This window comes from Thunnus albacares, chromosome 9, assembly GCF_914725855.1.
Source record: "Thunnus albacares chromosome 9, fThuAlb1.1, whole genome shotgun sequence".
Lineage (NCBI taxonomy): Eukaryota > Metazoa > Chordata > Actinopteri > Scombriformes > Scombridae > Thunnus > Thunnus albacares.
In genome coordinates this window covers 31,360,391-31,373,762 of record NC_058114.1, presented here as the reverse complement: position 1 = coordinate 31,373,762, position 13,372 = coordinate 31,360,391, and the positions used below count along the sequence as shown (strand labels likewise).

Genomic DNA, 13,372 nt, shown 5'->3' with positions numbered 1-13,372 from the left:
ACAGTACTGAGACTTACTGTACAACACCATCCATTGTAGAGATACCTAAATAATGAGGTATTGATTGTTTGATGTGAATCATTGCCAAATAGGCCTTTCGTCACTTAAGGGAGATTCGATACATGCATCCTCTTGACTGCAAACAATCTCAAGGACTATGATTGATAAAGACATTTTTCTATATAGAAGATCAGCTCAAATAATTTACTTTTAGGGGACAGCACTTCAAAAGCCATTACCATGAAGTGGTTGTATTTATCCCGATGTGAAATAGCAGCTACTCTATCACCTCTTACATTTTTACGACAGGGGCTCCCTTTCATAATCTCAGCTCTGCTCTAATGTGTTGCCCTAATCAGCCTTAAATTGTCATCTTGGTTTGATTTAACTCGGCCATAATGAGAAATCTGCCTTTAGAATGACAGTAGCCATCCATTTATCCTTTCCATCTATCTTTGTGTGGCCTCTCAGCACCTCCCCCGGACTGTCCAAATTGAAGCTCGAAGAGACAGCAGGGCTGGATTGTGTGATGACAAAAAATATATATTTTTTCCTGGACGGAATATTAGGTTTTTCAGTAGGCTTATGAAAGAGTGGGGAGATTATTTGAAAAGTTTAATTCAAAGGGTTCTTTGAAAAAGACCACTAATGGGCTTTGGTGAAAAAATATATTTATGAATTTTGTGACCGTGTTGACTTGATGGAAGCACAGAGTGGGGGCAAAGTCTAAATGGATCATTTGCACAAGGAGACAGGCCTTTGTGCTCACCAAGCATCACTCAATCTCCATTCCCTTCATGTCTGCAAGCGATTATCGAAGAATAGAAGTAAAATGAAAGCAGACCTATTTCCATTTAGGCTTTGTGTGGTTGGTGACATGTTTGTTAGGTCTTTGTTGTGCTTTAATGGGAATATGCCACAGAGTCTTGGTGTAGAACAGCACCTCAGATCTCAGTTGTTTTTCTCATGTCACAATGCATTACTTTTACTTCGCCTTTTCTGCTGTTCTGACACATGTTTCACCCTACTTGGATGTCAATCAAGGAACAGTGGAGCGATTCCCACTTGGATTACTGCTCCGCGGGTGTATATGTATTTATTTGTTAGTGTATGGGTTTGTAAATTCATTTGAGAGAGAACAATTTGCATAATTCTTTTCTTTACGCTCGCATGTTTAGGCACACAAGTGGCACTTGAATGACTGCTGCAAATGCTTGTTGTGCTCATGCTGCTGCTGCTTGTGTTGCATTCAGGAGGGTTACATATGCAAGCTGACAACCAATGGATTCATTAGCGTTCTGTTTTTGGATGTGTCAGCAGCAGCCTGCTCTCCATATCAAAAACATTCCAAATAGGAAAGAAACCTTCATATTACCTCCCAGTATTTGTCCTGTTATAGAAACAAATGCTATATAAAGAGAGAGAAAAACACACATTGCATACAGGTTAAAGTTTTACACGACCCTATTCGAGTCTTAAAATATTTTGCATATTTGTTACTGTAATTTTGAGCCCTAACAGCTGCAAGTTCTTGCTCTGTACTCATAGTGTCAGGGATGGTTTGGAAAAAGACTTGGGGTAGACAAGTATCCCAGCATACATTTCACATCAACCGGGCGATGGTGGAGGACTACCAAACCCAAAACTATAAGCTTCATGCCACAACTTTTGTGTCAAACGTAATATTTAGGCAAGATATCGACAGTTTAGATTTAGACTATGTGGTCAATTTGTCAAACTAATATCAGGCGAGACTAGCTGGGCTTCTCAGGAGCTAGCAGACTGGTTCCCAAGATGACAGACTGAACGTAACAATTGCACTGATGTCTCAGTAGCATTTGAAACATAAGATATACTTCCTTTGAGAAAATAACATAAACAGAGGCTAAATTTAATGTTTGTTGCCGCCAAATTAGTTTAGCTGTAGGTAAAGTTGAAGATGATGCTTTTATTGGGCAGTTGCAAATTGAGAAAGGCCTCATGTATCTTATCATAATGGATTTCAAATATTAAATCACTGTGACTTTATCTAATTGTTTAGCTTGTATCTTATTTAAAATAGTCAAACTTGCATGCATTTAGAATATTTTCTCAGTTGATGATTGCACTTTGTCTGTATTTGCAATACATTCATTAAAATACAAAAACATAATGATTGTTTGCTTAGTGTGTTTCATGTAGTTTGTTTAAAAACAGGCTATAAAGCTGAAATCCACATATCCACTTATCCACTGGCGACTGGTCATTAGGGGCACAGCCCCACCTGCTGTCACCAGAAAGAACTGTGCAAACAAATGATGTTATCAATTTTCAAATTTTTATCTGCTGTAATTTATCATCTATGAATATAGAATCTTCATAAATTGCATTATATAATTTGTGTCAGGATTTTAGTTCATTTTTAGTTCAGTTCCCTGCCTTGCTGCTTCAGACTGCGTTTTCCTGTTTCGTGTCCGCAGTGGGCCTACGGTGGCCGACGTGAATGTGGGGGTAGCCCATGGATGTATAATCAGAGCTGGATAGAGCACCACTGCTCAGCCTTGCAGCCAATTTTTCCCAGTGGCCTCTTGCAGTATTGCAGCGAAAAATCTCCCTGCGGCCCAAAAGGATTTTCCCCTATAGACCACCATTGTAAAAGAGACGCCTGTAAAACTGTTTACAGGACCCCTCGAACTGCAAACAACGTCAATTATGACTGTTTCTGTTATGAACTTTTGATCCATTGAGGTTTTATGTATGTAAAACTTTCCTCAAGCCGAGAAAAGCGATTTTAAAATCCGTTACATCACAATGTAACGTCTATGAACTGAGCAGAGGCTCGCGGGCGGGGCCAGCGGGGGAAACACTACTGCGCATATTCAGTGGGCCGCACAACGGGGAAGCAAACCCGGAAGCTGGAAACTCATGCGCCAGGCAAACAATTCCTGTCGGACTGAATCGGCGCCATTTTTAGTCCGGTATCCAGCTCTTAGCTAACGCCAGCTAACTTGAAAAAAATAAAGTGGATTTCATACTCGAGCACAGGGTATAAACCCTTTATTTGGAGGAGAAACTGGAATTAAAGCGCCTCGGAGCCCATCAGCCAAGGAATACTGTCATTACTCAAAGTGCTGGTAAAATTAACCGCGGGTTAACGCGGTGAAGTTCGCCCAGAGGAAAAACCGCCATGCTGCCCTTTTCTGAGCCGTCAGATGGTGAGTGAAAGTGTTATTTATCATCCTGCCTTCCTGGTTCTGGTTCGTGCATTAGCCATATTGTTGTGCTTGATCGAATCGATTGCTATAGATGGTGACGAGTGTCAGTGTGTCCATGCTTATCTATTGAGGTTGTTGTCATAAAGTTGTCACAGAATGGGTTAGTATCCTTTAAAAGTTTTCTTTGCACTTCGTTGTGGTGTTGAGCTATTTGCTGTTTGCTTATGGCCCTTTAGGCTCATTTGTTCTGAGCTCGGTTGTGTCGGTTTATGACGATAGATTGGGCAATATTAGCCAGAGGCTTCAGTGATGCGGTCAGGCGCCTCTTTACTGACTGCATTACTGTCTTGACTCAGCTAGCCAACTTGAGCTAATGCTTTCTAGAAATCGTGGCGTTTCCCAAACTGAATAAATACCTCACATATAAACACAAAACTGCTTTGCTAGCTCAATCTTGTTGTGACTAAGACATCCATTGAATTTTTTTTTTCCACGGACAGATTTAGCTACTACGTCCGCAAACTTCACATACATTTTTAAGCTAGCTGCGCCGTGTCACAGCACAGCTGATGGAGGATGTCGGAGTGGAAGCTGAGATATACTCTTAACTGAAAGGTGGTTAAGTTTTGCTGTGTATAGGGGTGCCAGGTAACGACACAGAGTGGTGAAGGGTTCGGGTTTTTCAGTGTGTGTGAGGGTGTAACTCGTCTAACTGTCTCGGGTTCAATCCACTCGGTAAAGGGTCCGTTTTGTTTTCCCCACAACCCCAAACGAGTTCAGTTCAATCCAGTTGCACAAACATAAAAAAAGACAACTCACTGCAGATCCCCACAAAACAAAACAAAAGAAAAGCAACTAGCAAAGCAACACAGTACATAAAATAAAGCCAGCAGAAACGTCAGATAGGTTGGACCACCGTGTTTAACTGTATATTTTCAAACGTTACAGTTACGACTGAAAATGACAACAGAATAAAACAAGTTTGCCAAGTTCACATGTATTCGCAATTCAAATTAACCACCAGTCGTCTACCCAAAAATGACTGTTGTGAGCACGACGTCCCGGCCTGTAATTCTAATGAATGGCGAAGTAATATTTTTAGTGATGAGGCTTTTTTCATTTGAGCACGGCTAGGTGTGCTGTCATGCTGATTTGAGCACGTTCTAAATGTCTAGTTGACCAATCAGATTGCTTGGTTGGAACTACCTGTTGTATAATTTAGGCTTGTGACAGTGGTAATGTAACTTGTGTAACTGCTCTCTCTCTCACTCACACATTCACTCACTCACTCAAACACACACACACACTCTCTCTCTCATTCATTCACTCACTCACACACACACTCTCTCTCTCTTCCTCTGTATATGTGTACAAGACCTACTAGAAGCAGCCACTTTGTTATTAAGTGTTTTGTGGAGCCATGCATGGACCCATAACATGTTTAAAAAAACACATCAGTAGCAAGAGCAAGTACTATAGTTTTCCTGGTATTTATTGAAGTAGTTGGTGCCCCACCAATTTTTTACATGTAAAAGCGCCACTGCACATATCCACATATGGTTTGAATATATTTATTATTATATCAATCTAGGTGTAGTTTGAGATGCTCTCCATTACCTTCTTTATAGAAAATGGATGGACTTGTTATAATTGATCATGCTAATGTGTTTTACTTCACCCACTACACTAAATAATGTATTTATGGTGTCATTACCTATTTCAGAGTTAGGTTTATTCACCAAGTAGCGAGTACAAGGAATTCAGTATTGTCTGGATCTCAACAAAAAGCGCAATAAAAATGAACATTAAACAATAAACACAACAATAACAAAGGCCTTTACACACTGAGGGCATTTTTTTCATGCCGGTATAAATAGTTTTGATTATATTAGCCGAGTATTTCACATTTTCATGCCGTTTATTCGTCACGTCCCCGGTGTGTCAAGGCCTTAAGAAAGTGACAGTAAATTAGGAAGATTCTGTGTAGTGGGGATGTGCATGCATATTGACAAAATCAAACTGTGTGTGCAAAAAAGCAGAATATAAATAGAAGTATAAATATAAAGTATAAATTAGAGTGTAAATAAGCTGTGTGTGTATTAACAGGATATATATGTCGGCTACAGTTCATAATTTTTAAAAAATCTATATAGTGTACATCTACACAGTGTAGAACAGACGAAGACACAATATGAATTTGAATGCGATATGGGACGAAGTGGAGTTTGTATGTTTACAATCTTTTACTGTCCTTAAAGATGGCCTGGAGAAAGAAGGAACGACAGAGCGACACCTGGACAGGTGGAGGTTTTGACTGTGGCCTCGCATGGCTGCCATCCAGTTTATATGGAAAAATATAGAGGCAGAGTTCGGAATCCTTCAATGCGGATCTTATCCCATACTGGACTGCTGTTTAATTCAGGTTTGATAGAAGCAGAGGACTAATGCTCGTGAATGTAAAATGCAGCATTTTCTCTTGATTTATCACCTGATTTAACACAAACAGATGTATGGTATGAAGTGATTTACTGGCGATTCATTGGTGCGTATAGAGAGAATGCTGCCTTTTACTATCTGCTGCAGCTGATAAATAATTGTTCTGAGTAAATCCAATATTGACACAGGTGTGAAATTATGCCTATATACCCTTTTTGCCATGTGCACTAGATATCTAGCATGTGTGTTTGTGTGTAGGCAAACAAGATTAATAAATTGCGTATAGCAGCATCAGGGAGGGAATGCCTTCAGTGCACGGCAGCCCATGAGCCTGCACGGTTTAAAACTGTTCCTAGGTGATACCTTAATAACCTTTTATTTCAGTCATTTGAATACAATAATTGCGCGGGGGTCTTTAGTAGAAAATCATAATTCTTTGTAAGTCAAGCCAACCAGAAATCCTCTAGGTATGAGTTGATTTGATGGGAAAGAGGTCAGTCACTTTTCATCCCCAGCCCGGGGCATCAACATAAAACTGTGAAATGGACTGGGAATCACTGGCAAGCAAACATGTGGCGAATCCTACACATCAATTTGTTGTTTTGAAGGCGTGATTACCAGGAGAGTTCATGCTCATCAGTTTGTCTCTCATCCATGTTCCGTTGAAGCAAATAAAACACTGCAGCCTCTGATTGATGTACTCTTCATACGCCTCACAGAGCGGCGGTCTGATTGATAATGTGTGTTTGCTTGATGCGTCTCAGAGATGGCGAGGATACTTGTGTGGATGGAGGACGAGGTGCGACGACCCACTCACCTCCGACAGCTGTGACTGCTGTGCAGGACGAGGAGATTAGTTTTGTTTCCTTCTGGCTGTTGATAGAGAGTGGTTAAAGGGTCGTACGCTTGTCATTGCACCTTTTTAAAAAAAACTTAATAGCTGTAACTTAGGTTTGCCCCTGCTATTGGAATGATCAGATCGTTTCACATTATTTGTAATTATTGAAAGCTTTTGTGTGTGTGTGTGTTCCATTTTTCAACAATAGCATAACCTACGAGGGCTCTACATTCTTTAGCTCAATTATAGCTATTGATAAATGTGTCCTTGTCTTGTCTAGCCTGACATACATACACCACTCTACCTGCAGCAAGGTTACTCTGTTACATCATGTCTTTATTGCACCCTTTCACTCAATGCATTTTTAAGGTGTGTTTAGACTGAATAGAAAGCAAATTTTAGAGGCAGTGCAGCACAAAGTCTGTTGAAGCTGCACAAATTGTGGCAAAGACATACATCCACATTAGTCTGTGTGTTTAAACTTGAACAAAAAAATATGCTTTTTACAAAAAATTGTAGCAAATAAAGGCAGACTGCACAAATAGTTTAATTTGAGGAGGAAAGAAATCAGATAAATGAGGCAAAAAATTGCTTTGTGTTCACTTTTAACACATCTGTAGGCACCGAACAAGTCATTCATTGCAGTACAGAGATAGAGAGAGAGAGAGAGTGTTTTACTTAAAAACTGGAAAACTTTTGTAAACTGTCAGGTCTCTGGCTGGTCAAGCTCCAGCCAAAGTTTCAGGCCAGCGCAGTGCAAATTCTACCCTGGAGGCAAAATTCAGAAATCATTTCAAATATGCAAATAGGCTGAGAAACTTAAAGCAAGTAGTAAATGTAGTTGGTAAATAAGCATCCACCATGTGCAAAAACTGTTATTTTACATTTTTAAATATTGCACAGCATTAATTTGCCCCATCATATAAATAAGCCTATTGATAGAACTTTGCTGCCCGCTGGATATATTAGATAGAACTATACTTGTCATATGAAAATTCATCTATATAGTCCACTCAAGCCACTTTCATAACTTGCATTATATATGAAAGGTCAACATTTTCTATCAAGACGACACATATTTGAACAGAGCTCAAACAATGGAAATCAATTGGCAACAATTTAAAAAAAAATCAATGATTCACTTTGGTTGTTTAATCAGGCAAAAATACCCCAATTTTGCTCGTTGCAGCTTCAAAATGCGAACGTTTACTGCTTTTCTGTCTTGTATATCATTTTAAACTCAGTTTTGGACTGATGGAATGACAAAACAAGATATTTGTATCCATCACACTGAGCTCTAACTTTCTCTGAAATTAGGAGAGCCAGAGATCACCATATATTTTTGACATTTCATAGACTTAATGATTAATAAGAAAAATAAAGGGCAGATTAATGGAGTATAGAATGAGCTGTAGCTTTCATATTTCAGCGGTGAGACTGATGAGAAATAAGCCGGTGGTGGTGATGGTTTAGTTTGTCAGTATGAAAAAGTCTGTCTCACAGAATGTTCAGGTTCCACCTTTATCCACTATCACTGTTGTCTTTTTATCCATCTCTCTCGCCTGTCATTCACAATAGACTTCCATTTGTCCGCCTTTGAATTAATGTACCATTATCGGCACGGCAGTACAAAGCTGTTCCACTCTGGCCTTTTCTCACAGGCAGCCGCCGTGTCTCCATATGTTCCCCCCGCCTTTGCTTTGATGCCTCTTTCCTGATTATTCTCCCTTCACCTAAACATATTTTCTCCTCTCTTTAATGCATTTTTCCTTACCTCAATACATGTATTTTTCCCAGGGCAGGCTGAGGCATGGGCTGTTTGAGCTCCACGTATTGATTGTTGTGGGGGAATTTGATGCCTAGAGACTTGCTGTTCTCTTCTACTCTCCTCTCCTCTCTCCTCCACCCCAGGGGAGTTTTAAATGGAAACACATTACTATGAATCACACAGCAGGGAGCTCCATGATTGATAGCATTGCTTACCATTTACTAGTCACTGTCTGGAGATAAGCCCTGAATTTATGGAGTATTGGAAATCCTTGCCGCTGCTACACACGGATTAGAGTGAGGAATGGCTCCCCCCGTACTGCCACTGGAGTCACCCAGTTAACAGCTTAAGTGGAAAGGAAGGAGCCCCATTTTATTGTTTATCAAAATAATATTTAGTCTTTATTTATTTATTTATTTATTTAATTTTCTGGAGCAGTGTTACTGTAAATGGAATGAAGAAACGCCTGGAGAACGGTGATTGTGTGTGTGTGTGTGTGTGTGTGTGTGTGTGTGTGTGTGTGTGGTCATTTTGCTTTTCCCTCTCCCTCCAACTCATTCTAAGTGCATCTCAGTAAGGCATTTGCTGACAAGTCACCGTGACTTTGCTCACCTTAAAAATTGCTGTTGCAAATCAGTTAAGGTAAATGGACTGAAGCCACACACTGGTATACTGTGTGTGTGTGTGTGTGTGTGTGTGTGTGTGTGTGTGTGTGTGTGTGTGTGTGTGTGTGTGTGTTTGGTTGAAATTCGACATGAATACATCAACAAAGAATGTGATGACCTCAGAGGCAAATTACATACCACGGGTTTTATATTTCGGAGGTAGTTTACAGATGTCAGCTTTTATGACTCGTCTTCATATCTCACAGCTGTTATAACTGCAACAGTCTTTCTACCTCGGAAGAAAATTACTGGCATGTGTCAGTAGTCATTTCTTAACACCTCACAGCCCTGTTCTTGTGCTGTATTGCAGATCTCACCTTTTGTACTTTGGAAATAGTTTACAGACATCAGCTTTTATGTTTTTCAAAGCAGCGCACAGACTTAGTTTCACACTCATCGAGATGTTTCGAGACATCAGTTTTTATACTTTAGAAGCATTTCATTTTTTTCAAACTAGTCTACAAACTCACTGATTGTAGTCTTCAGTTTTTCTACCTCAGAAGCGAATGATTTCCCATCTTATACTTTAGAGACTTTACATGTTTATACCTCAGTCCATGTTAAGCACACAGCTTGCAGATAGGTGTGGGTAAAACAAATAGATTCACATGATGATTGATTCTTGCCTCTTCATGGTTCTTGTCCTCCATGATTCTGAATTGATTCACAAGTGCCATCGAAAGTTGAACACTCACAAGCCAGGTGAGAATGTTCACTCGGCTCATTGGTTAGATGTGTCTGGGGCGGGAGCGAGAGCATAACACAGAGAGACGGTCCTTAAGAAGGTCAAATACAACAATCTTCATTGCGCTAGTCCAGGTCCGACCTTGATTCATTCTCCAGGTAGCTGCTAGCAACTGTTAAATTTGTACGTCTGCATTCCAGAATGCAAAGCAAACCTGGATACAGGAGCCATTTTACTCAAACTCACAGATTATGCCTAGTAGTTGGACCGGATCGAGGTCAGATCACATTCTCAACACCAACAAACTGCTCCACAGTTGGTTTGGGACCAGATCGAGACCACCTCCAGTGTAGGGTCTCAGTACGGCTGTTTTGGTCCATATTGAGCACGATTGCTGTGTTCAGATCTGTCCAAATGAATCGCTCCAGTGGGGAAAACAAACCAGAGTTCAATTCAACTCGACTGAAAAGCACTGGTCTGAAAACGCCCTTAGAAGTCGTTTGCAGGCCAAAACAGCTTAGACTGTTTTTACCTAAGATCCAGGCAATGGTAGTAGTTTCTTCTATCTCAGTACCAAATGAGACAGACTTCTTCTACCTTGACTTCTACCTCAGAGGGACTTTTAAAGATTTCTGGTCTTATATTCAAGACGCAGTTCACATATCTCAGTTTTTGAACCTTTTAAGCAACTTACAAGTGAGTTCTCACAGTTAGACGTGGTTTCAGAAATGATCGTTTATGAGCCTCAATTTGTAAACCTCAGAAGCAGCTTACAGAATTTAGTGGTTATACTTTAGACCGAGCTCAAAGACTGCAGATTCTCTACCTCAGGAAGACCTCAAGTGTTACATCTGACGTTGTTTTTTTAGAGGTAGTTTTCAGCGAGACCTCACTTTACAGACCACCATTTTTATACATCAGAAGCAGCTTACAGACCTCAGCAGCTTGCAGAACGGGGCTCGCTGTGCCTCAGTTTCGGTAAACTGCCTGCCAGATTTATACGGCGCTCTGGCGAGAATCCAACCTTACTACATTTCACAATCATTTGTTACCGAGCTTGGTTTACCTGGCTCCACCACAATTTATGTAATGCTCTGTTGTTCAGATTGACAGTCATGTTGGGCAGGTAGCCAGGAAGATGACTGATCAAAGTCTTGCCGTGGCTGCACCCTGAGCCATCTGAGCCACTTCATCATATTAAAATCCCCGCCGCACTGTGACCGAACACTTGATCCGCACGCGCTGATATTCAACAAGTCATTTTACATCTACATTGTGCCAGAACATCACACGCGGGGGGCTATTTCTGTGGCCTATTATGGAACACAACTTAATTCTCCTTGACACAAAGCCAATTCAGGGAGTGATTGTTTCACAGGTTCATCCTCTCTCTCCCCACGCAGTGTGAGGGCGACTGCGTAGTGGTGGTGAGGCGGTGTGTGTGTGTGTGTGTGTGTGTGTGTGGGGAGGGGGGTTGTATTAGGAGTTGAAAGACCACTGCTGAGGGGGAAATAGCTGTCAGCCCATGTGGTGGGAGGAAGAGGACACAGTGTAGCCCATCACTTCTGCTCCCTGAGAGACTTATTACAGAGGCAGGCCAGGGCGAGAGCTGGTAATTAATTTGGACAGAGCTGATATTGGTTTTGATGCACCAGAGACTGACAACACTGGCTGTCTGCTGCATGTGCCTGTACCAAGGCTCTGTATGAGTGTATAAAAACAGGAAAAGGTTTTACGAGGAAGAGCAAGGGGGAGGAAGATGAGGATGAGAGCCCGAGAAAAAGGAAGGGGAATGACAGAAGTGCCTTAACTCTAGCTCGCAGCTAACGTCAAAGCTCTCCTATAAAGATAGCCCATGGCGATGCATATTTATGCCTCTTCTGTCTCGTCCCCGGCCTCCCTACTCCTTTGCAACTCATACACTCATCACTCACTCCCCTCTCTTTCTCTTTCACACCTATCTATCTTCCTCCCTTCCTCTCCTCTGCTCTCTCTGGTTCCTCTCCTGTCATGAGTGTGTGTCATTCAAGGCCACTATTTTTAGGGCCCAAGCACGAAAGTGCTAGGGGCCAACGGTCCCTGACACTGAAAGTGCGAGGAACTGATTGTTTTTGTACAGATTATTATTAGTATTAGTATTATTATTATTATAGTACGCCATTGCATTTTTTAGGGGCTTGCAATGCTCAAAAACTCAAACTCAAACAGTTGAAAATTGCAAAGTTCTCTATTGATTGGACTTGGGTGTGGCCAACGGGCTCCATAGCGCCCCCAAACGCAGGGCCGTGTTAGGATAAAGCTGCTTTGATGTTCATGAAATTTGGTGGGATCATTGTTCTCATAATTCTGGGCATTTATTTTTTTTCCACCCAACAGAAAGTCAGCCATTTTGGATTTTGTGCGTCAATTCTCATTTTATGAACATGTTTGATGCCTTTAGGATGTGCAAAAACTCACAAAACTTTGCACCCATGTTCAAACTAGTAAATATTTTGATTTGATATCGCAGTTGGGCTTGGGTATGGCATGTTGGCTCTATAGAACCCCCTAATTACTTTTAGCATTTTTGAGGTGCAAGGGACAATTTGCACATGCAGCAGAATTGGCAAAACTTTATATCTGATAGGGGCCTTGTGTTTGGGTGTGACAAAATGGCTCGAGAATGCCCCCTAGAAAGTCAAAGCCTCCACCTTTTAAATTTGACGTAGATGTACAAAATTTGGTAGGCAGATGTAACATCTCCAGACTTCAATAAAAAGTCTCCAGAAGCCATACCCTTAGACAACAGGAAGTCAGCCATTTTGAGTTTACTGTGCTTTTTTTCACAAAGTAAAGCCATTAACAGGCGTTTTACTTTAACAAACTTCTCCTAGAGAATTAACCAAAGTGACTTCAAATTCGGAAGGGGCCATCTTAACACCTTTGCAATGCTAAATTATGAAGCTTTTCAGTTTTCATAGAATGCCCTTGGCGTGGCGAGCCAATTTTGCCCAGAACATGAAACAGGCCACTTGACATTGTCCAATCTGCCCCAAATTTCTCATGCTTGATAAAAGCCCGGGCCTGAACACATCTTCATGTGCTGCTCCCTCCAATGTGCACAAGGTGCAAGGGCCTGTTCATCACTGCTTGCAGCTTTAATTTTTGTCCTCTTTTTAAATAATAACACTCCTTTCTCTGTGGCAAATTATTAATGTCGCAGGATGGACATAAGGCTTGTTTTCCATCAGTTCATCCATTCAGAAAGCTCCTGGACAGCACAACGCTGGCATTTACAGCGCTAAACAATCGCTAAACAAAGAATTTACACTCTTGGCTCATGCAAATCCACTGTCAGGTCACCACTGAGGACAAAGTCAAGAGTGTTTTGTAATGACTGCACAAGAATGAGAAAATAATTTAATGCCTTATCTACTGCACTGTTTTCCCTTTTTCACATGATGTCTGACTTAACTCAGGATGTGATAATGTTGTTTAAAGCTGACACTGATGTCTATTTATTTTAGTATATTTAGATAATCCTATAAATCAATATCCTGGTGCTCAACACTGTGTTCTGGATCATTTCAACAGTAAGAGAGGACGTAGGGAAGAGAGGAATATAATCTATAATCAGCAGTTAATAGTATTGGTGTTTAAAAAAAAAAAAAAAAAAAAAGGATTATAATGAAGGGATGTCTCGATCAAGTTTTTTTGGGCACAGAGTCCTTTAATATTGGGTTTCTGACAAGATAGTTCTGTTTACCTAAATCTTGATTAAATGTGTATCGGACACATTGAAATAAC

At 40.8% G+C, this 13,372-nt stretch overlaps 1 protein-coding gene across 6 annotated transcripts in view; it reads left to right on the top strand.

The window, feature by feature from the left end:
• Window positions 1–2,900: 2,900 nt before the first annotated feature.
• LOC122989583 (inactive N-acetylated-alpha-linked acidic dipeptidase-like protein 2) overlaps window positions 2,901–13,372 on the top strand; it is a 583,517-nt gene continuing 573,045 nt past the window's right edge. For 3 of the 6 annotated variants that reach the window (XM_044362564.1, XM_044362566.1, XM_044362565.1), the window contains exon 1: window positions 2,901–3,194. The gene's annotated coding sequence lies outside the window, so the exon portion shown is untranslated. The remainder of the gene's footprint in view (window positions 3,195–13,372) is intronic. The other 3 variants (XM_044362561.1, XM_044362560.1, XM_044362562.1) reach the window with 2 other exon arrangements.